Source organism: Mixophyes fleayi, chromosome 3 (genome assembly GCF_038048845.1).
Source record: "Mixophyes fleayi isolate aMixFle1 chromosome 3, aMixFle1.hap1, whole genome shotgun sequence".
NCBI lineage: Eukaryota > Metazoa > Chordata > Amphibia > Anura > Limnodynastidae > Mixophyes > Mixophyes fleayi.
Window position 1 is genome coordinate 22,816,331 of NC_134404.1, and position 24,893 is coordinate 22,841,223.

At 39.6% G+C, this 24,893-nt stretch overlaps 1 protein-coding gene across 1 annotated transcript in view; it reads left to right on the forward strand.

The window, feature by feature from the left end:
• The first annotated feature begins 5,246 nt into the window (after window positions 1-5,246).
• Window positions 5,247-24,893, forward strand: part of GATA4 (GATA binding protein 4) — a 75,436-nt gene continuing 55,789 nt past the window's right edge. Inside the window, exon 1 of the mRNA XM_075201214.1 lies at window positions 5,247-5,330. The gene's annotated coding sequence lies outside the window, so the exon portion shown is untranslated. The remainder of the gene's footprint in view (window positions 5,331-24,893) is intronic.

Sequence of the window (24,893 nt, forward strand, 5' to 3'; positions counted from 1 at the left end):
AATTTCCCTTTCTAGCTCCACAGTCTGTGCAGCCTGCTTTTTTTATCTTCAAAGTGTTTACAAGCCTTGCAATCTAAAGTAACTAGAGGTAGTGACGTGCTAGAACTCCACCCTCTATATGCTGCAGAGGATGGAGGAGCATCAAAAGGCCATTCAAGCCTACACAGCCACCTCCGACATAGGAAAAGGAGTGGGGATGCGCCTGAGTCAAGCGCACTGGAGAATGATTTCCGTGTTGTGCAAGGTTCTGCAGCCATTTGAACTTGCCACACGAGAAGTCAGTTCCGACACTGCCAGCTTGAGTCAGGTGATTCCCCTGATCAGGCTTTTGCAGAAGCAGCTGGGGAAAGTGAGGGAGGAGCTGGTACACCATTGCGATTCCACCAAGCATGTAGCTCTTGTGGATGAAGCCCTTCGCACGCTTTGCCAGGATCCGAGGGTGGTCAGTCTTTTAAAGTCAGAGGAATACATTCTGCCCACCATTCTCGATCCTCGGTTTAAAGCGTATGTTGTGTCTCTGTTTCCGGCGGACACAAGTCTACAGCGGTGCAAAGACCTGCTGGTCAGGAGATTGTCCTCTGAAGAGGACCGTGACATGCCACCAGCTCCACCTTCATTTTCATCACTGTTTGTGCAGTTCCAAAAAAGAGGAACTGACATTTCTATTGCTACCTTCTTGCTTTCTGTATTTCCTGTGTCCTGTGGTCTGTTCTGCTAAGGGCATTGTTATTTCCAAGTTATCCAAAAGTTAAAAAAAAAAAAAAAAAAAATTCTAAAAAAAATTATAAAAAATTCCTTTAAAAAAAAAAAAAATTCCAAAATTAATTGGAAAAAAATATTACAATTTTTAAAAAAATCTAGCTTGTACTGCTATTTAAAAGTCTAACTACGATCATTCACTGTTGCTGTACCCAAAAATAATAGGTACTGCTATTAAAGTACAGTCCAGTGGTACTCTCCTGTGCCGCAGATAATTTGTAAAAGCTTTGCCGAGTGTGTGTAGTTATGTATCACAGGTTTTAATAAGAGGCACAACACTGACAACCTGTTAGAGAAACTGAGGGAAATAATCTCTCTGGGGCTCACCCCACTTAGACTCTCCTGGGGATTCGAATAACTGCCATTTCTAGTACTACCTTCTTTCTTTCTATATTTAAAACCAAAAAAAACCTGTAATTTCTATTACTACGTTAATTGTTTGTGCAGTCACAAAAAAGAGGAACTGCGCCCTTAACTGCTATGTTGGTTTTAGACGTCCATCCGGTGTCCGCCATCTGTTCCCTGGAATTCAGACCAGTTGAGGGGTTTTTTATTATATTGTGGGGACCACTCCACTACGCAGTCCAGATACTTGTTTGGTGGAATTCAGACCAGTTGAGGGATTTTTTATTATGTTGTGGGGACCACTCCACTACGCAGTCCAGATACTTGTTTGGTGGAATTCAGACCAGTTGAGGGATTTTTTATTATATTGTGGGGACCACTCCACTACGCAGTCCACATACTTTTTTGGTCAAATTCAGACCAGTTGAGGGTTTTTTTATTATATTGTGGCCCCGGTATCAAATTGGGTACCGGGGCCACTCCACTACGCAGTCCAGATACTTGTTTGGTGAAATTCAGACCAGTTGAGGGTTTTTTTTATTATACTGTGGGGACCACTCCACTACGCAGTCCAGATACTTTTTTGGTAAAATTCAGACCAGTTGAGGTTTTTTTTTATTATATTGTGGCCCCGGTATCAAATTGGGTACCGGGGCCACTACACTACGCAGTCCAGATACTTGTTTGGTGGAATTCAGACCAGTTGAGTTTTTTTTTTATTATATTGTGGGGACCACTCCACTACGCAGTCCAGATACTTGTTTGGTGGAATTCAGACCAGTTGAGGGTTTTTTTTATTATATTGTGGGGACCACTCCACTACGCAGTCCAGATACTTTTTTGGTAAAATTCAGACCAGTTGAGGGTTTTTTTATTATATTGTGACCCCGGTATCAAATTAGGTACCGGGTCCACTCCACTACGTAGTCCAGATACTTGTTTGGTGGAATTCAGACCAGTTGAGGGTTGTTTTTATTATATTGTGGGGACCACTCCACTACGCAGTCCAAATACTTTTTTGGTAAAATTCAGACCAGTTGAGGGTTGTTTTTATTATATTGTGGGGACCACTCCACTACGCAATCCAGATACTTTTTTGGTAAAATTCAGACCAGTTGAGGGTTTTTTTATTATATTGTGGCCCCGGTATCAAATTGGGTACCGGGGCAACTCCACTACGCAGTCCAGATACTTGTTTGGTGGAATTCAGACCAGTTGAGGTTTTTTTTTATTATATTGTGGGGACCACTCCACTACGCAGTCCAGATACTTTTTTGGTAAAATTCAGACCAGTTGAGGGTTTTTTTATTATATTGTGGGGACTACTCCACTACGCAGTCCAGATACTTGTTTGGTGGAATTCAGACCAGTTGAGTGTTTTTTTTATTATATTGTGGGGACTACTCCACTACGTAGTCCAGATACTTGTTTGGTGGAATTCAGACCAGTTAAGGGATTTTTTATTATATTGTGGGGACCACTCCACTACGCAGTGCAGATACTTGTTTGGTGGAATTCAGACCAGTTGAGGGATTTTTTATTATAATGTGGGGACCACTCCACTACGCAGTCCAGATACTTGTTTGGTGGAATTCAGACCAGTTGAGGGTTTTTTTTATTATATTGTGGGGACCACTCCACTATGCAGTCCAGATACTTGTTTGGTGGAATTCAGACCAGTTGAGGGATTTTTTATTATATTGTGGGGACCACTCCACTACGCAGTCCAGATGCTTTTTTGGTAAAATTCAGACCAGTTGAGGTTTTTTTTTATTATATTGTGGCCCCGGTATCAAATTGGGTACCGGGGCCACTCCACTACACAGTCCAGATACTTGTTTGGTGGAATTCATACCAGTTGAGTTTTTTTTTTATTATATTGTGGGGACTACTCCACTACGCAGTCCAGATACTTGTTTGGTGGAATTCAGACCAGTTAAGGGATTTTTTATTATATTGTGGGGACCACTCCACTACGCAGTGCAGATACTTGTTTGGTGGAATTCAGACCAGTTGAGGGATTTTTTATTATATTGTGGGGACCACTCCACTACGCAGTCCAGATACTTGTTTGGTAGAATTCAGACCAGTTGAGGGTTTTTTTTATTATATTGTGGGGACCACTCCACTACGCAGTCCAGATACTTGTTTGGTGGAATTCAGACCAGTTGAGGGATTTTTTATTATATTGTGGGGACCAGTCCACTACGCAATCCAGATACTTTTTTGGTGGAATTCAGACCAGTTGAGGGTGATATATTGTGACCCCGGTACCAAATTGTGTACCCGGACCACTGCACTTTGCAGTCCAGAAAGCTACCTCGGTGAAACGTTTTGGACTAAAAACAATATTGTGAGGTGTGAGGTGTTCAGAATAGACTGGGAATTAGTGGAAATGATTGTTATTGAATGTTATTGAGGTTAATAATAGCGTAGGAGTGAAAATAAACAAAAAAACTTGTTTTTAACACTTTTTATGTTTTTTTTCAAAAAAAATCAGAATCCAAAACCTTAAATCCGAACCAAAACCTTTCGTCAAGTGTTTTGCGAAACAAATCCGAACCCAAAACCTCAAGCAAATCCAAACCCAAAACACAAAACACGAGACACCAAAAGGGGCCAGTGCACATCCCTATAATATATATGACAGCTCTCTCTTATCATATGATTGGGGCCACATTTATGTTTTAACTAAAACATGAGAGTAAAGGACCATCCAGACTGTCTTAGTTTCCTGTGTCCTGTGTTAATTACATGGCTATTTGTGTGCCTCTAAAAGTGCCTTATTATATAACATAACTCCTAAGTGTCCTGGCCATGGACCGCATTTAGAGTTATGAATAGATACAGGTAGATGGTGTAATTTTCCCCCTTAAAGGTGGGGGGGTATGTAAAATGCGTAGACAGAGGGAATTGTTGGAAAGGGCGCATCCTAAAAATAAATCTGCCCAGTATTTGTGTGCAACATGCAAAAGCAGGCAGTATTTTCCTTGTATGCAAAAAAATATATATTTGCACCAATATGTGATACATGTAGAATCAGGACAAAATAGGCCCCACCCCAGAGTCACCCAACCCACACCCAGACCTTACCCAAAACATTCACTTTTTTTGTGAAACCACACCCCCTACCATTTTAATCCCCGCCTCTTTCAAGGTCCGCCATAGGTGGATTGCAGTATGATTTGCCAAGGTGCAAATTTTAAATGAGCCCCTACGTAGTAAATGGACTAAGTACCACAGTAGATTGCGCTTTTCTTTTGATCAAGTTCAGATTGCCAGGTAATTGACTGAATGGCCATAAGTACTTAGGGCCCCTAGCATTTGCCCACAAAAACAGTTGCTTTTACCTCCAAAATGGCTTGTTTTCTCTCATATACTAATATATACAATTGGTGTCACTGCCGGTAACAACTCTACTGGCGCTATCACGAGCCAGAAGCCGTGAAATGCATTGCGTGCAATTCCTAACAACGAAGACTGTAACCTTTTGCCTACTATACAGTAGTTACATCCTCGGCAAAAGCAATCTAAAGGCTGGTTTGTCTCCATTGCATTGTGCTTTAGTGACACACACTATTGTTTTGTGACACACGCAGCGGTCGCGGTGGCGGTATGACATACGTATACACCCCCACTTCAACCACTGGACACACCGATAATATATTATATAAGTCATAAAAAAGTGTGAGTACATTTACAAACCGGGACAAATTGTAGCCAATACCTATCAGATTCACTTATATTAAATTTCACAAACCCCTCAAATAAAAGAAAAGAAAATAAGTGAGATATTTCAGCTACCATCCTTAAATTCTACTGACGCGTTCAGCCTCGTGACACAAACCTGTGCGGACTCACTGGTTGGGGATTACTGGTTTACAATATAGAGTTATTAGACCCTAAGTTAAATTTATTCACTGCTACAAAATTGTTAGCATTACAAGTTGCGCCATTGTCCTTCACAACCACATGTGCAGTCCAAATATCCTGTTGTATTATTAAGGCAAAGAGAGTATTAGTCAATTAGAGTTTGGTAACACAGAGCAGTTTTTGTAAAAACCCCCTAGAAGCTTGAAGGTTAATAAACCACTTTCTTATCTATTTTAATGTTATCAAATTCCAGAGGAAAGAGCTGAGTTCTGACAGTCTGTTTTCTCAGCCTCCATGTGTTACAGCTCAGGAATAGATCCCAGCACCCTCTGAGTCTCTACTCACAGACAAAGGTAATGTAGTCTCTTGTATTTTCTATTTTAAATGGGATTCATTCCGCAGTTCTCCTGAAAAATAATGACCTCCGCTCTCACGGATAAGCGCTCATTTTAAGCACGTTATGGGCATAAAACTCTTTGGTAGTGAATAAGCTAAATGCCCGAGACAAAAGAAAATAAGGTGTTAAAAATTCAGAAAAGAAACAGAAACTGTTTTTTCCCACCATACTATCAAATATATGATTCAACGTCTTGAGTTAAAAAGCGAAATTTCTCAAAAAGAAAAAAAATTGTAAAAATATTACTTTTAAGAATTTTCCTTTTCCAGGAATAATTTAGGAATGTTTGTTGTCTGAAGGAGATTAAATGAGATTTAAAATATTATTATAAACTATTTTGTTATTTCCTCTTTAAAAAAAATATAATTATTTCATTTTAAAGCGTTGTGATTATTTCAGACAGACGTGGTATTAAATAGAATAGAAATTCTGGTAAATTCTCTGAAAGTATTACCGTGTAGGCGTATTGTAAACCAGCCTCGGTCTGAATTGGATATCTGTATGTGCCAATTGTTTTTAATCTGTTTTGAATAAAATTAATAAATGTTTAGGCATTATTGCTATATATAATAATAGAATTACAGCAGACACATGATTTATTTGTAAGTTAAAAAAAAATTGAGCATTAAAAAAAAATTATTTACATTTTTACACTGTCAAATACACTAGCCACAATATGAATTACATAAAAAATTATTAATGAAAATGTTTATATTTGGCTGATGTTGACGCATTTCTGGCTCTTGTATTATCTAGCTGAGCAAATTTGGCATTTTGGCTGTTTAACGCCTGTCTTTCACAGGAAAAATCTCTGCTAATTGGTTTTCTGTGTTGTTGAAAGTTAAGTACAGGTTGTAAGCAGTTTGTCTTATTTTGGTCCATGAGAAGCTCAATATATTAATACATTTATTGCTATCCATGAATGATTTTGAGACTAGTTTGTTTTTGTTTTTTTATTATGAACATTTTCTTAGAAACTGGTATATGTTTCTTTTTTTATTTTTATAGATTCGAAAGTTTAATTTGTGCATTTTTATAATGTCCAAGGTTGCTTTTGAATAATGTTTCCAAAATAACACTATATTCTGCAACTATTAAATTCAGTTGACTTCAGTCACATAGTTTCTGGAATATTTAAAAATGATGGCTTTAACCAGTTCAAAGACACATACTGTGATATTCTGATTATTATTTCTTGGCTATAAGGTTGTACAGCACAGAGCAAACAGTCTCTTGGGACACAAGATAATGCAAATATGCCGACCTGTTTTGTGCTGTTGAGTTCGGCTCGTGAGTCCTTCACCTCTTTGTGTGCGGCTATCTCTGTTTCAATATTTGTGATTTGAGGAGTCCCCACAGGCGAGGTTCCTCAACACACAAATGGTGTGTTAGATTCTACGCTTGTCCTCCACTTTGTGCCTATTATCTGGTTACAAATGGTGGACAATTTTGATTTGAGTGACCAGGGTGGAGCTGACAAAGTTTAGTCTGGGGAGCAAGACACAGCTCAGCTGCCCATTGGGAACATTTTAAAGGAAAAAAATATGCAGGTAGCCTAGTGACGCAGCTCAAGATATCCCACTATGATACCGGCCCGGTGGGCTAATGCCCCTCTGCCCCCAGCCAGCACCTGCAAGTCATCAACCTGTCAGGCCATGGGATCAATTGACCACTGATATGACTGCGGTCTTCAAGTGTAGGTAGAAGATGACTTTGCACACAGGCTGATTGCAGTAATCTTCCAACTGCATTTACCAAGATACCCAATACTGATCCTGTCGATTTTAATTATTGATTGGCTCTTTTTTTTGGGGGGGGGGGGGGGCGGGGCATATGTTGTAGTTTTCGGACAACACACGCTGCAATAGCGGTTCAGTCACCCGATATCTTGTAACGTTTGTGACCAGCATTAAGTTTGTTGTCTATCAACATACAATGCCCCCCCACCCCCCATATATCCATATATCATTCAGGTGGGGGGGGGGGGTGTCTTGGAATTGGAACACTTACCATTACTTAAAATCACATTCTTGAACATACCTGAGTTCAGTATCACTGCCATCAACTTTGAAGAATTTTTAAACTTTCTAGGGATTTTGTCTCAGTGAAAACAGAAGTACTGTGCCAAGACACTTATTCTGCATTCCCAGGGAAAGGGCGCTCCTACTAAGTTCTCCTAAATCAATAACACTAAGGGCTAGATTTACTAAACTGCGGGTTTGAAAAAGTGAAGATGTTGCCCATAGCAACCAATCAGATTCTAGCTGTCATTTTGTAGAATGTACTAAATAAATGACAGCTTGAATCTGATTGGTTGCTATAGGAAACATCTCCACTTTTTCAATCCCACAGTTTAGTAAATATACCCCTGTGACTTTGGGTGCTCATAAAGCTATACTTCCCAACATTCAAAAGTCCTAAATCTAAACACAGCCATGCCGCCTCTGAATGGGAGCTTGACCAGGCCTTGCTCAGGGCATCTCTACATCGCAGTGGGTGTGGCCACACTCTAGGGGCATGGCTCGTGCTCCTGCCTCTGATGCACATGGCGAATGATCAGCATATCTCTCAAACTCCTGCGAGTTAGGGCAAACATGCCAACATGCAGGACGGTGGGGCAGTCCATTCATATTGGGACTGTCCCACCAAAATCGGGAAAATTGGGAGGAATGACAAAGCCATGTTCGAAGGTAATATAAGCAGGGGGTGTTAATTGCAGCTGATGTCTGTCTGAAGGTGGATAATCCAGTTAAAATCACTTTGAGGTAGATTTATCAAACCTTTTAGGAAAAGTGGAGGTGTTGCCCTTAGCAACCAGATTCCAGCTATCATTTATCTAGTGCATTCTAGAACACGGTAGCTAGAATCTGATTGGTTGCTATGGAAGGTTTGGTAAATCTACCCCAAAGTGATTTTAAATCTACCTTTTTATATGACATATCAAAAATAAAAACTGGCAACAGATTCCACTGAAATGTAATCATAAGACTCTGTCGAGCTCATTTTGACAAAAGCCAAACGCCATGACTTAGTATGGTTTGGGGAAGAGAAAGTATGGGATCAGAGCCCACAGCAGTCCTTAAAATACACAGAGCACAGAAAGTAAGATCGCCTGATATATCTGTAAGCGGTTAACAACACTACTTCGTCTCTGTAACCATTTATAATGGTTTTATGTGTAAATAAAGCAGTCAGGACCAGCGTGGATTTAGTGCAATTACCCTCTGGATGTTTTATTTGTACTTAAAGTGTCTTAACTGGCTTATTGAAGAATTAACAAGCAATACGTCAAGATTTACAGCAGCAAATCCCTTAACCTGCAATTCACCTAAACAAGAGCTGGCTGTTCATCACAAGGCTCAGGAGCATTATAGAGACACAGACACTAGTACGGCAGTGAAAGGTGCAGTGATATTTTATATATAATGGCCTTACAGTGACGTCTGTAAGAACTGTCCTCCTGCAAAACTACTACGGTATTAATGGGTATTAATGTGTACCTGGCTGCTACACACAGTGAATATTGCTAAAATGCAGCTTATTCATTTACTAGGAACTAATGAATCACTGGGGTACGGCACAAAGATGCCGCAGTACTATCACTGGTTCCTAGACAACCACAATTTAATATATATTTATTTATTTAAGCTACAAAATAGTTGCTTTTGTTGGTATAGCTGACAGGGCCTATATATAACTCAATCATATGTATATAAAAACATGTACGATTCTAAACATTTGCCTGTATGATTCAGCCAAAAATTTAGAGAAAATTAAAACCTATTTACAAAAACACAGAATATCCGAAAATCAGATGGATTAATAAATGGAAAAATACATTACATGTTCTAACTGACTGCAAACGATCTGACAACGGTTTAGTGAGTGAAAAAGAATTACTTTTTTCAGCAAAATATTCCACAAAAGAAGATTTTAATAGTTTACTGGGGGAAAAAAAATTTTTGTGGATGAGCCAAGAAGGTTAGCAGCTTAGGGCCCCATGTACATCTGAATGCAAGTCCAACTAATCAGCGCAAAACGCACTTTTGTTTGGCCAAGGATCTGTCTCAGTTTGCACTCAGTTTGCACTTCTCTCCCTTACACCTCTCTGTGCTTAGACAGGTGGAACGGGGGAGGTAGTCCGTGAGCCTACCTATGCTTTACCTGCTATGCTGAGATGAAAGCAGCCACCAATTGGTCTCTACACATCTTTTGCAGGTGCTTTCTGCTGGTGCAACAGACCTTGCTGTATTAAAAAAACTAAATAAAAAATTATTAAACAGCTTAACCATCCCTAGTGCTGTTTGGGGGGGAAGCAACATTTTTTTTAAAAAAAAAATTACATTAATTTATTTATTAATTTATCTTCAGGGCCGCTCTGAAGACAGATAGAGAGATGTGTTGGTGCAATTTGCATAGTATTCTAAGTCACACGTCCTGTGTAAGTTACAGGATGCAATTTACATTTACGATTTTAGTGTAAATTGCATCCAATGCTACATCGGGCCCTTAGTATGTATTTAAGATTCTGAGTAAGATTCTGTTTACATCAGAGGAGTCCACGTTCAGTCCTCAAGGGCTACCAACAGGTCATGATTTCAGGCAAGACTTCGGCTGTCAATTATATCCGCCCTCCCTCATCATTTCATGCGTACTAACAGCCAACCCACTTTTTCCTCTTTCAGCGTCTGCGTAAAGCACATTGACACACGAGCCAATCACTGTATGCATAGGCAAACCGAGGGGGGGTTTCCTAGCGCCTGGAACCCCCCTCCAAGCCTGGGACTCTGTATAATTGAGGTGGTTGGACCCTGTCCCGGCTTCACATGGCTCTGCTTGAAAAGGGAGAGCTGCGTGCACCTAACAGTAGTGCACGCAGCATTGCCCATGTATATTATGGGGATAGGAAGAGTTGGAGAGCAGCCAAGCACTGTCTAAAATTATAACCACGCCCCCATGCATGCTGGTCACGCCCACTGGCGGCGTAGTGTGGAAACCCCCCTCTACATATCCTGTGTTTGCCCCTGGTATGAGGAGCACAATGGTGACTGGCTGTGGGATAACAGGTACTGGGGAGGGAGTATGCGAGCAGCTGTCATCGCTCATATATTTAATCCTACTGTCAGCCCTTGTGCTTCTTATATACTGACTGTTTGAGGAAGTTCAATGGGATTGGACTGAGTGTATTTGTGTATGGGGAAGATTTGAATGGCTTTGGTAGTAAAGAGGGAGTGAGGAAGGAATGCATGGTTTGTTTTTTGTTGGAGGTGGGAGCTGCGATGTACTAAAAAAAGTCAAATTTCATATAAGGTCTCATACAACTAAGTAGCATAAAATGTGAATTTCACTACTGCACATGCGTAAAAAAAAAAAATTACGCTTGAGTCTGTCCGCAGTCAGTAGCATCTTGCATATACCAATCCCTACACTTATAGAGCAGATTGGGGGAGGGAAGGGGCATGCAAGCTTAAGCAAAGTACAGTAAGGACATGTGCAAGTAAATGTGACCGATGTAGACCTGGATACAGACACTGTCAGGAACCATCTGTTTCGGCTTCTCTACCCCTGGTGTAAGATAGGAACTGATAATGATGATGATCAGCTGAGATGTGTCCGACTCTAGATACTACATAGAATGTGACTTTTCTTTTTCAACTTGACATGAGGCCCAAAAAGTCAATTGTATAGAAAGATAAAGGAAAATCTGATTTCACAATTATTAATACATGAGATTAGCCATTTCTGTGCCTGAGTCTACAACCAATTCGTAGTTCTTCTCGTTCCTTACACCACTCAAAATTCAGTTTTGGGTGGAGTTCCGTAAGTTAAACATAAAGGCGGAATTTTACTTACTTGGCCGATGTCAGGGAACCGGATTGGCTGGATCGCTGCAGCATAGGTAAGTAATAATAGCGTTTAACTTGAACTGGAACTCCGCACAACACTGAGTTCTCAGTTCTACTTGAAATTATCCTTTAGAAATGAATTCCACCAAAACAAAAAAAGACAGTATGAGGAGAAATTGAGTAAGATAAAAATACAATACCAAATCTTACCTGTGCTCCAGCGTTACCACAATTCCCTCTCCTGCCTGGGTGGGCCTTTTTCAAACTAACAATGGAGGTGTCATAGCCTCTTCTCTGTGAACATTCACTGAAGTTCACAATTCCAGCCTTTGTTGCAAACCTTCCAAACTGTGTTATTCCAAGAGCACCAGTAACATCATACCTGGGATTGCAATGACTATCACAAACGTTGGAAAGCTATAGGGGCCTTTTTATAAATGGCCGCATAGGCCTCCCATTAAGTATCGTCCCTTATCACAGTGATAAGGGATGATATTTCCCAGCCATTTATTTAAAAATCATGGCGGGACAGCACGTCCAATAGGAGGCTGTCATGGCAATGACTTCCTTCGCTAACAACTCCGTGTTCTGGCCCAGAGTCTATACCGCGCATGTGCGACCTTACGTCTTGCAGAGGGGAGAGCAGTAAGGCTGTTGGAGAGGGATCCGGTATGTTCTCTCCGTGTTTGCGTGGGTTTCCTCCGGGTGCTCCGGTTTCTTCCCACACTCCAAAAACATACTGGTAGGTAATTGGCTGCTAACAAATTGACCCTATTCTCTGTCTGTGTGTGTGTGTGTGTGTTAGAGAATTTAGACTGTAAGCTCCAATGGGGCAGGGACTGATGTGAGTGAGTTCTCTGTACAGCACTGCGGAATTAGTGGCGCTATATAAATAAATGGTAATAATAATAATAATCTCTCCCCTGTGATGCTCTCCCCTTAGGGTAGAACTAAGTTAGCCATTGTGGTCACGTTCAGAAAAGGTAGTCTTTATGGAGCTTGTTAAATTGTCCCAGACCACTACCCCCCATTGAAAATTGTGTTTAAGGCGAAACATATCCTAATTACATGATATCTCCTGTGTTAGGATTTTGATAGATAGATGTGATACTTAAAAATGTCTAAACCTTGCCGGAAAACCTGTTTCCGCATGCCTTATGGCTCAGTAACTAGGTCCCACAGCTTGCCTACCTTTGCATTACACAGACTATGAAAAACAGTTGTATATAAACAGTGTGCACAATTTTAGACAAATATTGTGACTTTTATCCCTTTAATCTGGTATCAAGCTGGAAATGAGTCACTTAGACTATTATACAACAATGGATATTTCACTTTCTGAAAAGAATTCCCATATAGTGCTGCCTCTCCTCATCTCACCCCCTTATAGGTGCAGCCTGCTCACGTGACCTGACATTAAGGTGCAGGTATTGACATAGCATTAATAATGGTATTTATGCAGAGTGAAGTGTTAGTTAACATATGTTCTGAGAAGGAATGTGATGTACACATATGTTACATTCATGTTGTGTGTGAGTGAAGTTTGGCAGAGGGGAGAATCTGGCCGGGGCAGGGATCTGATATAATACTCTGCTTCCCATATCTGCAGGAACTGTAAACCTCCAGGCGTCAGTCTATGGCCGGGATATCCAGCCCGGGTGTCACGCTGATGAAAAGAAACAGACTAACGAGTTTTTAATTACTGGAAAACGCCTATAAGTCACCCAACACTTCCAACAGGCACCTGTGTGTCCACAAAGCAATAGCTGACTCATTGGAGACGGTTGTAAAGCAATCACCTACCTATGGGCAGTCAGGCTGCAGTAGAACTACAAGTCCCAGCACGACCGGCCAGTCGCAGGCTGAGACTTGTAGTTCAACAACAGCAGAAATGCCACAGATCGCCTAAAATCTTGCAATGATATGCAATAGTAAGAAGCATCTGTAATTTTTGCTAAGTTGTGTTATATGCTGAATCCATAGTATGAAATCATGAATATAGTGTAATTTCTCTTCTACATTATTATTATTACTATTATTATTATTATTATTATTATTATTATTATTATTATATTATCTACTATATATTTATATATATATATATATATATATATATATATATATATATATATATATATATATATGTGTGTGTGTGTGTGTGTGTATATATATATATTTATATATATATATATATATATATATATATATATATATATATATATATATATATATATATATATATATGCAATATCATGATTTCTTTGCAGACTAGTTTCCACTTGTGCATGAATAATACTGATTGAATATAGAGAATGGCTAGGACTGTGCGTGGGGAAGTAGCCCGGTGCAGAATTGAGAGTGGGGTAGGATGATTGACTCGAGTGGCTGCCAGAAATATTGCTTGATATAATCTCCCATCATGCACCATCTAAAGTAGTTTTGATTAATTGCTAAGAGGTCGCGTGGTTTCACCTACAGACAAGAGACTGGGAATAGTTTGTTAAAGTGTTGTGTGAATGTTTCAGCCGGAGACACTACTCCATATAGACTGCGCTATATCCTGCAATGTGGTAGGTGAGTGTGCTGGGTGAGTGTGCTGGGTGAGTGTGCTAGATGAGTGTGCTGGGTGAGTCTGCTGGGTGAGTGTGCTAGATGAGTGTGCTGGGTGAGTGTGCTAGGTGAGTGTGCCAGCCTCCCTAGTTCTCAGTACCCAGTCTCAGGCTCCTCAGTACCCAGTCTCTGTAGTTCTCAGTACCCAGTTTCAGGCTCCTCAGTACCGAGTCTCTGTAGTTCTCAGTATCCAGGCTCAATTTCCTTAGTACCCAACCTGAGTGTTCCTTAGTACCTAGCCTCGGTGTTTATATTATCCAGTATATATGCTCCTTTGTACCCAGCCTGAGTATTTCCTCTATACCTAAGTATAAAATGTAATTACCCATGCCATTATTTGGCTACTAAAGGTATTCTATAGTCTATTGCATGTATGTTTTTGGATTTCTATATGCTCGTGTGTATTTTACATGCGAACACAACTAATATTTTATTGTGTTTAATGTATTCATTTTAGTAGTATTATGTGTAACAAAAATGATATCAATATTGATCATTATGAAAGTAGAATAACAACAATATATTGTATATTATTATTCTATGCATAGTTAAATATTATAAATAATAATAATAATAATAATATTGTGCTAATAATCGTTTATGTTTGTGGCTAGTATAACAATACAGGTTGTATAATTTAGAAATGTATTTATAGATTTTTTTGATGTACTAGTAAATAATATTCAGACAGCTGCTTGTAACAGTAACTACAATTCCATAACAATGTATCGATATTATTTCTTGTAATAATTGTTCTAACAGTTGTTACTCTGGCTGTTCACATTGTTAGATATGTTAACATAAAACAAGATGTTACAAGTCAATGTTATCGTTTAATAATGATATTTTATTACGGATGCGATATATATGGGTAGCGCGGTAACACTTGAATACGGAATAAGTCTAGTAATTCACTACAGCGGTGCTGTCATATAACATATATCTATGTGAGGGGATTTAATAATCCATGTTACCAATAATTAATAACCCCTAATAAATAATACAACTACAATATAACCTTAAGTGAGCCGGCAGTGTTACAAGTAACTACCCACCGTAACTACCAAATAATATCATTATCGGGAAATATTTACTCAGTAATATTCGGTACCAGTTCTTTCCAATTAGCAGACCTCTATCAGCAGAATGCAACAAGAAAGATTTAAATGACTAATTGGGGAACACTGGCATAAGCTTATTATCATGCATTATATCTAAGAGGAAGTAACCGATTAGTTATATTATAGTTACTAAATATTTCGTTATATTACTCTTTCCCATTACTTTCTCAGCAGTTATATCTTCATTTATTTTTCTAATATTCATATTACATGAATAATCAGCTGTTTTAAAAACACTTGTATAATATATTATGACCGTAAGCCACACAGATAGATAGATAGATAGATAGATAGATAGATAGATAGATAGATAGATAGATAGAGTAATTTAGGAGTGTAAAATAAAATAATAATAAAATAATAATAATAATAATAATAATTATTAATAATAATAACAGCATAATAATAATAATAATAATAATAATAATAATAATAATAATAATAATAATAATAATAAATAATATAATAATAATAATAATAATAATAATAATAATAATAATAATAATTAATAATATAATTATTATTATTACACTACTACTACTACTACTACTACTAATAATAATCATAATAATACATTTTTGTTTATTAGAAAGTCTATTATGGTTCATACTATTACTATTGCCATTATTACAGTTGCTATTATTATTGTTATTACATATATATATGTATGTAATTGGAAATTACGATCGATTTTACGCAGACAGAATCCACAAAGACAATGATATATCCGTACATTGGATTTCTGCAAACTGGTAACAACACCGATGCAAACTTTAATAGATTCATTTTCTGAAAGTAAGGAGCAGAGATGTGATATTTTATTCATGCCCCTGCAATAATTGTGTGGCAGTGTTAATGTCACGGAAGTGATTTATATGTGATGTGCGCAGAGTGGATACAATGTACACTCCGAGGATGCAACATTGTAACAGTTCTGGATGCGAGGTGTGTTCTGTATCCGTTGTGTGAATTTGTTATTGCAGACGGCTGACATGAAACGTATTTGGATTTGTAGCGCCGCATCTGCACAGAAATAAATAAATAAATAAATATATATATATATATATATATATATATATATATATATATATATATATATTAATCAGAATACAGTGATCAGATAGATCGGCATTGCATGGGGAATATGTAGTGCTTATGTCAACATGGCTCAGTTCCCTATTTCATTAAAAGGAAAATCAATACTCTAATAAAGTGTGCACTTTGCACCGCATCCAAAGTGACCGGTAGGATCCAAGGTTGATGTGTAAAATGAGGAACCTCTGGCAGTCACCCCCGAGTCCTACTCAGCATGCAATATAGTATGTAGCATTAGATAATGATGAAAAAAGGAAGTTTTGCTGAAAGTACCCATTTGTCATCTCCTGTGTGTTTTTCTGCATCCCCTGCGTATTCTGTATTTCCATGTGCGTTATACTGCATCACCAGTGCGCTATTCTGCATCCCCTGTGTGTTATTCAGCATCCCCTGTGTGCTATTCGGCATTTCCTGTGTGTTATTCTGCCTCCCCTGTGTGTTATTCTGCATCCCCTGTGTGTTATTCTGCATCCCCTGTGTGTTATTCTGCATCCCCTGTGTGTTATTCTGCCTCCCCTGTGTGTTATTCTGCATCCCCTGTGTGTTATTCTGCATCCCCTGTGTGTTATTCTGCATCCCCTGTGTGTTATTCTGGATCTCCTCTGCGTTTTTAGGCATCCCCTGAGCGTTATTCTGGATCTCCTGTGCGTTTTTCGGCATCCCATGTGTGTTATTCTGCATCCCCTGTGCGTTGTTATTCTGTATCCCCTGTGTGTTATTCTGCATCCCCTGTGTGTTATTCTGCATTCGCTGTGCATTATTCTGCATCCCCTGTGTGTTATTCTGGATCTCCTGTGCGTTTTTAGGCATCCCCTGTGCATTATTCTGGATCTCCTGTGCGTTTTTTCAGCATTCCCTGTGTGTTATTCTGCATCCCCTGTGCGTTATTCTGCATCCCCTGTGTGTTTTTCTGCATCCCCTGTGCCTTATTCTGCATCCCCTCTCCATTGTTCTGCATCCCCTGTGCGTTATTCTGCATCCCCTGTCCATTGTTCTGCATCCCCTGTGCCTTATTCTGCATCCCTTGTCCATTGTTCTGCATCCCCTGTGTGTTATTCTGCATCCCCTGTCCATTGTTCTGCATCCCCTGTCCATTGTTCTGCATCCCCTGTGCGTTATTCTGCATCCCCTGTCCATTGTTCTGCACCCCCTGTGCGTTATTCTGCATCCTATGTCCATTGTTCTGCATCCCATGTGCGTTATTCTGCATCCCATGTGCGTTATTCTGCATCCCCTGTCCATTGTTCTGCATCCCCTGTGTTATTCTGCATTCCCTGTGCATTATTCTACAACTCCTGTGTGTTATTCGTCATTCTCTGTTTATTCTGTCTTTCCTGTGCATTTACTATGCATCTCTTGTACATTTGACTGCATCTTCTGTGTATTTTGCTGCATTTTCTGATTATTAGTCTGCACTTCCTGTACATTATTCTTCACCTCCCCTGCTTTAATTTGCACTTCCTGTACTTTATTCTTCATCTCCTATCCATTATTTGGCATCTCCCAAGCAGCATGGACATATTGGGAGAGATCAAACAAATCTTATATATTTTTTTGAGTGGGTGACTTAGGTAATAGATCAAAGTGGACAGATTGTAAGCTTGCGAGCAGGACCCTCTGTCTGTATGCATTCCCCAATATTGTTTTATTAATGTTTGTTCCCAATTGTAAAGCGCTGCAAAATTTGCTGGCGCTAGATAAATAAATGTTGCTGATAATCTGTAGATGAGGCTTATCGAGATTTTAAGGCCTTTGACAATGTCCCACATGGAAGACTGATAATTTCATGCTTGGGATTGAATTCATGTTTGATTGATTGTCTCGGTAAGGATCGATGACAGAGAATTGCAGTAATCGGAATATATTCAGAAGAAGGAGATGCTACTTATGGATTACCCCAAATATCTGTACTTGGACCAGTTCTCATTAGGATATTTTTAGGTGACATTAAGTACTGGTATTAAAGGGAAATTCTGGTGTCAGGTGAGGGGAGATGACTGACCTAATTAATGTTCTAGATTAATTAGAGCAAGGTGGAGGGTGGGGCAACTTCAGTTTATTGGACCTCATTTAGAGTCGGACGCATCTATCCAAAAAACACTACCACGCATGTGCAGCTAGCACCATATCCGCCTGCATCTTGGACGCGATTAACACTTGCGACAGCTTGCGACTCACTACGAGAGAATGGGAGGAACACGGAATTGTGAAGACGTGACCATGTAAGTAAATCCTAGTCGCAGTGAGGCGCAGATGCAGCACACGTCAAAACAGGGCTAAAGCTGTGCGGCAGGAATTAGGTGCCGCAAGCGTTAGCTAGCTGCAGGAACTGGTCGCAGCTCGATAGGGTATTAAGAGTGGGATGCAACTGGGGTTGCTTGCCACTCGTAATACCCTACCAAGCTGCAGCACACTCCCACTCCTACACTTCTTACACGGACTCTGCGGCCGACTCTATATGAGGTTCATTGAGTATAATATTTATGGCACTAAAATATAGGCTACTTAGAAGGAAAGATATTTAGGAGTCTCTATTTCAGGAGACAAAAGGTAGGTGGACAATGTAATAAGACTATGGGGAAGGACAGTTGGTTAATAGGTTTAGGAAGAGGAAATAGTAGCAGGAAGAAAGAGGTAGTGTTGGCTAACCTGTGACAATCCAGGTGTTGTGGAACTACAAGTCCCAGCATGCTTTGCCAATATATAGCAGCTCATTGCTGGAAGGGTATGCTGGGACTTGTAGTTTCACAACACCTGGAGTGTCACAGGTTAGCCAACACTGTTATAGGTCATTGGCAGAGTCACATCTGGAATACTGGCTTCAGTTCTGGAGGCGATTGTTAGAGGTTGTGTGCTGGGTGGAGCAGAAAGCGAGAGGATTGATAGGATAGAAGCTTATCAAGGGTTTTAACAAGATACATGGAGAAGATATATATTAGAGCAAAAGGACATGCACTAAAACTGGACGGGAGCAGTTGTCAAGGAAATATGAGAAATTACTTATTTATAGGTAGATAGGTGGAACAGCCGGACAACAGAGGTGTTAGAGGTTAAATATATATATATATGTGTGTGTCTTAAATCTGAGAAAACACTATAAAATAGGGTCTATGGCTTTAAGAAAAAGAATGGGCAGACTGGATGTATGGTACTATGCATCTCCTCCACATTATTCTGCATGTACAGTGTGTTATTCTTCCATCTATTGTAGTATTATTATTATTATTATTATTATTATATATCTCCCATACATTGATCTACATTTTCTGTGCATTACTCCACATTTTCTCTTCTTCTGCATCACACTATTAGTGTATTTGTACATCGCTACCATATTACACAGCACTGCACAGGGAATATTTATCATTCACATCAGTCCCTGCCCCATTAGAGCTTTGCACCTGTATTTCCTATCAGACATACACACGACTCAATGGTCAATTTTAGTCAGCAGCCAATTAACCTACAGTATGTTTTGCACTGTGGCATTAAACCCAGACATACACGGGGAGAACATACAAAATCAACATGGATAGGGCCCTGGTCAGAATCAAACTCATGACCGCAGTGCTGTGAGGCACCTATGGTAACGACTGTGTGCCAACCTTCTGCCAATGCATTTCTTGCATCTCCTCAGTGTCATCTTGCTTCTCCAGTAGGTTATCTGGCATCTTCTGTATGTTAATTCCCATCTCCTATACCTCATTCTGCATTGCCTGTATGTTATACTTCATATCCTGTATGTTATACTTCATATCCTGTATGTTATACTTCATATCCTATACTTTATTCTACATCTCCTGGATGTTATACTTCATATCCTGTGTGTTATTCTCCATCTCCTGTATGTTATACTTCATATCCTGTGTGTTATTCTCCATCTCCTGTATGTTATACTTCATATCCTGTGTGTTATTCTCCATCTTCTGTATGTTATACTTCATATCCTGTGTGTTATTCTCCATCTCCTGTATGTTATACTTCATATCCTGTGTGTTATTCTCCATCTCCTGTATGTTATACTTCATATCCTGTATGTTATTCTCCATCTCCTGTATGTTATACTTCATATCCTGTGTGATATTCTCCATCTCCTATACTTTATTCTCCATCTCCTGTATGTTATACTTCATATCATGTGTGTTATTCTCCATCTCCTGTATGTTATACTTCATATCCTGTGTGATATTCTCCATCTCCTATACTTTATTCTCCATCTCCTGTATGTTATACTTCATATCCTGTGTGTTATTCTCCATCTCCTATACTTTATTCTACATCTCCTGGATGTTATACTTCATTTCCTGGGTCACTACAAAGCTGACTTCCTCCACCATGAATTCTTCCTTTCATGTTATACCACTGCCCTTTCACTTGCCAATCAAACATAATTCACTTCTCTACCAGCCAGCCAGTCTTCTAAGCTCAGATGCCACATTGCCACCTTCATCTCACTTCTCAACACTTCCCCTCCCTCCCTCACCGCCCATGATTTTTACCACCTACTACAAAGACAAAATTACCACCATGTGACAAGATATTTTCTCATTCCAGATCTTACACACCCCACCCTTATCTTATTCTGCATACATACATTATGCCAAATCTTCTGTGTGTTATTCTGCATGTTATAAGGCATATCCTCTTTATCATTCAGTATCTTATGTGCATTATTTCACATTTTCAGTTTGTTATTCTGCATCTCTAAATGATTCTGTCCTATTTATTTTCATTATTCTGTATATCTACATTATTTTGCATCTTTTATGTGCTATTCTACAACTCCTGTGCAGTGTTCTGTATATCTACATTTTTCTCCATCATTCTGTTTCCTATTTGTTATTACACAACGAATGTGCACATTCCGCATCTTCTGTGAGTGATTCTACGTCTCCTAGAAATGAATCTTCATTTGTACATCATTCTGCATCTCTTGTGCATTAATCTGCATAAAAACTTCATTCTAATACCATCACTGTGAGGAATCATTGCCAAGTGCTGTGACAGCGTGCTGCTCTGCTTCTGACCTTTTGCCTACTTGTGTTTAAAGAATATGCCTACTTCGTCACCACACCTCTGATGAATCAAACCATTATCCAGACATGTACAGCCCCCATCTTGCCATATAAAAGTCGGGTAAATTACATGGTAAGAGTCCCAAAATGCTTTTGCACTGATCCAGACTATGGGGGGGATTCAATTGTCAGCAAGCTTTTTTTTTGACCGTGTTAAGCAGGGCCGGATTTATCACTAGGCAACCTAGGCAATTGCCTAGGGCCCAGCGGTCCCTAAAGGCCCCTCCCAGGGCCGGCGTTGAGACCAACCTTTAAAAATGGGCCGCTACTTATGGGCCAGTGCTATTTGCTTGCCCCCCTGGGCTAAAGTCTGCCAGCCAGCCCCTGAATAGGGGTATATGTTATGCTAAAAACTATAGTGCTATGGATTTTTTTAGGGAGGGGGCCCCAAACCAGTATCTTGCCTAGGGCCCCATGAGGTCTAAATCCGTCTCTGGTGTTAAGTCATTTTAACGCTACGTTTTTTTTCATCAAACGGTCCTCTCGCGCTCCAGAAGGTCTATTGAAAGTATAGTGTGTGCGAATGGGCAGCCGTGTTAAAAGCTATTCATTTGTTTTTTCACGCGGCGCATTAAACAGGAAAATATGCTGTTTTATCTCGCACCTCCTTGGGGTGTGCTAAAAATGAAAAACCTCTGAAAAGTATTTGAACTCATGTAAAAATGTGAAAAAAAAGTTAAACTTATATTTATCACTAATGCCTACCTTGTGTAAGTTGATTTTCTTGTGAAAAAATAAATAAAATAAAAAAATAAAAAAATAAAAAACTCACTAATTATATTTATGTATGTTTTTGGTACAAATATGAATGTAGTAATGTGTTTTGACATGGTATAGATGATTGTATGGTAAAAAAAATAGTTAAATTAAAAAATATGCTAAAGAAAGTACTGTAATGTAGATATTATCAATGTGTAATCTAATGTATGGAAATGTATGCAAAACCTTTTTTTTGTGTTATACGTGACCGCGTTAAAACTCCTCTTCACTCCCCTAAAACCTCGCAAACACGCTGGGCTAACTCAAAACGGTCACTATTGCCTTCAAAAACCCGCGGGAGATTTTTTTTAAAAAAAAACCAAAAAAAAAACGGGGAAATAAAAATCATGCTAACAATTGAATACCCCAGAGTAAGAAATCATCATAAATTATATCCAATAGCATTAGTGTCTAAGGAGCTAGTCGCCACACCACTCAATAACCATTTCATGGGGCTACAACTCAATGAGTACTGGAAGTATGAGGTTATTATGGAACAACAGAATCCCCTGTAAAACTCTGAGAATTCCAGGTTAAATCACTTGACCACAGCTGTATCCTATGTGTTCTACAAGTCTGCCAGTGGCCATTCTCTTTAAGGACTAGTATTTTGTACTATGTCATTACAGAGCACTAGAAGCAATTTCATTAATGTCTCTAAGCTTCTCTACAACATACGTATTTTAGTATATATTTAATTAGTGTTTCCATAAATTTTTTGAACGAAGCTGGTGGTGTCACAAATCGAGGTAAATCATTCAGAACTTGTACGGCTCCATTCACATACTTTTTTTTTGTTCAAAGAGCGTTTAATAAGCTTTGAGAAAGGATGTTAAATACTTTCATATACCCCCTGTGTGTATGAGGCTTAATATGTCCCAGTTTAATTTCCATAAAGGTATATTAAGTATATTTTACAATGAACCAGCTTGAGATAATATTGATACACTGAAGGCTTACGTTTTACTCAAGCTTGGTGGATCAGGGTTCACCTCCAAATCAATGAGGTTTGACATTTTAAAAAAAATAGTCTTCTATTTCTCCTAATCTGAATCATACCTGGAAACTTTTTGGTTTCTCCAAATCGAGACAACTTGTGCAAGTCAACACTTCACAAAAGTCATGGTGGCGTGGCCAGTGCTATACGGGGGCATGGCCACAATATATCGGGACATGTCACGTTCCTCCATGGTAGTGCCCAGTGCTTCGGATACCACCAGCCCCTTCCCCTTCAATTCCTCAAATAATCCCACCCTGCAAGCCCAGTGCCTAGGTGTGATCCTTGACTCGCAACTATCCTTTGTTCCCGAAATCAACTCTATATTTACATCATGCTGAATACATCTAAAGAACACTTCCAGAATACATACATATCTCACAAAAGACAATGCATAAACTTTAATTCATGCACTCATCATCTCCCGCATCAACTATTGCAATTCCCTCCTTACTGGTCTTCCCAAAATCAGACTCGAGCCCCTACAATCTATTTTGCACACAGCAGCTAGATTGATTTTCCTTGCTGAATCACTCTGTCATTCTCTACATTGGTTGCCTGCTTTTCAACTAATCCAATATAAAATTCTTCTTCTAACATACAAGGCCATGAACAAAATTGCACCGACTTACATCTCCTCACTTGTCTCAAAATATTTTCCAAGTTAACACCTCAGTTCTGCACAAGATCTGCGTCTCTCTTCCACTCTCATCACATTCTCCCATTCTCAGTTACAGGACTTTTTTCGGGCTGCACCCACTTTGTGGAATTCCCTCCCTCGCACAGTAAGACTTTCCTCTAGTCTACAAACCTTCAAGCGTTCTTTGAAAACCCACCTCTTCAGGCAAGCTTATAATTTTCCTTTACCATCCTCTTAATCTCCTTAGGTTACTCTATTACCACTCTCTACACAGCTAATGCAAGACAACAACCCTCTGAACAACATAGTTGTGTGACTGAGCATACAGCCCACTAAATACTTTGTAATCTTTCTATTGTAGCTGGACAAATATTCAATATGATGTAGCACTTACCGTTGTGTATCAAACCAGTGTCCCATAGATTGTAATCTTGCGAGCAGGGTTCTCTTACCTCTCTATATGTATTACCCAGTATTGTTTTATTACAGTTTTTTTCCCAGTTGTAAAGTGCTACGGAATCTGCTGGTGCTATATAGATAAATGTTGATGACGACGATGATCTCCGAAATGTCCTGGGATCAGGGCAAAAATCCTGCTCTGTGGGAAGTCAGGACAGACCCTCAAATCGGGATTATACTGCTTAAAGTTGGTATATATACCTAAATTAAATCCACCAAGCTGGTATGAAAGTTATGTCTCTTGTAAACCACCCCCCCCCCCCAGTCTAATGCTTGTTGAATGCATAATTGTACAATTAGGACACAGTCTAGCTCATGGGCAGGCTGGGCTGGGGTCAGGGGGTATCTGCCCACTGGGCTGTTCACATAGTGGACTACCTTGGTCTGGGTCACTGGGCCACCTGCATTTATTCATTTAAAATGTTCCTAATAGGCTCCTGAGCCGAGCTTCTCAATCATCCCCCCCAGCTCTTGTCTCTCTCATCATGCCCCAGCTTCTGTCCCTCCCCTCCACCCCAGTTCCTTTCTCTTCTCCTTTCTCAAACTTCTGTCTCTAACCCCCCCTCAGCTTTTGTTTCTCTCCACCACCCACCAGCTTCTGTCTCTCTCTCCCCCCCCCCTCTGTTTTTCTCCTTCACCCCCAGATCCTGTCTCCCTCCCCCAATCCACCTTCAGAGCTTTCATCCTTCTACACCAGTCCCTAACTCATTTTTCTTTCTTTCACAACCCAAATCCTATGTTTCTACTTTACCCCAGCTCTTGTATCTCTTCTCCATCCCCCCAAGCTCCTGCCTCTCTCCTTCACACCAAAATCCTGTCTTTCTCCTGCACCTCCCAGAGCTTGTCTCTCTCCCCTCCCCCCCAACTTCTGTTTTTCTCCTTCGTCCCCAGATTCTGTCTCTCTCCTCCACGCCAAT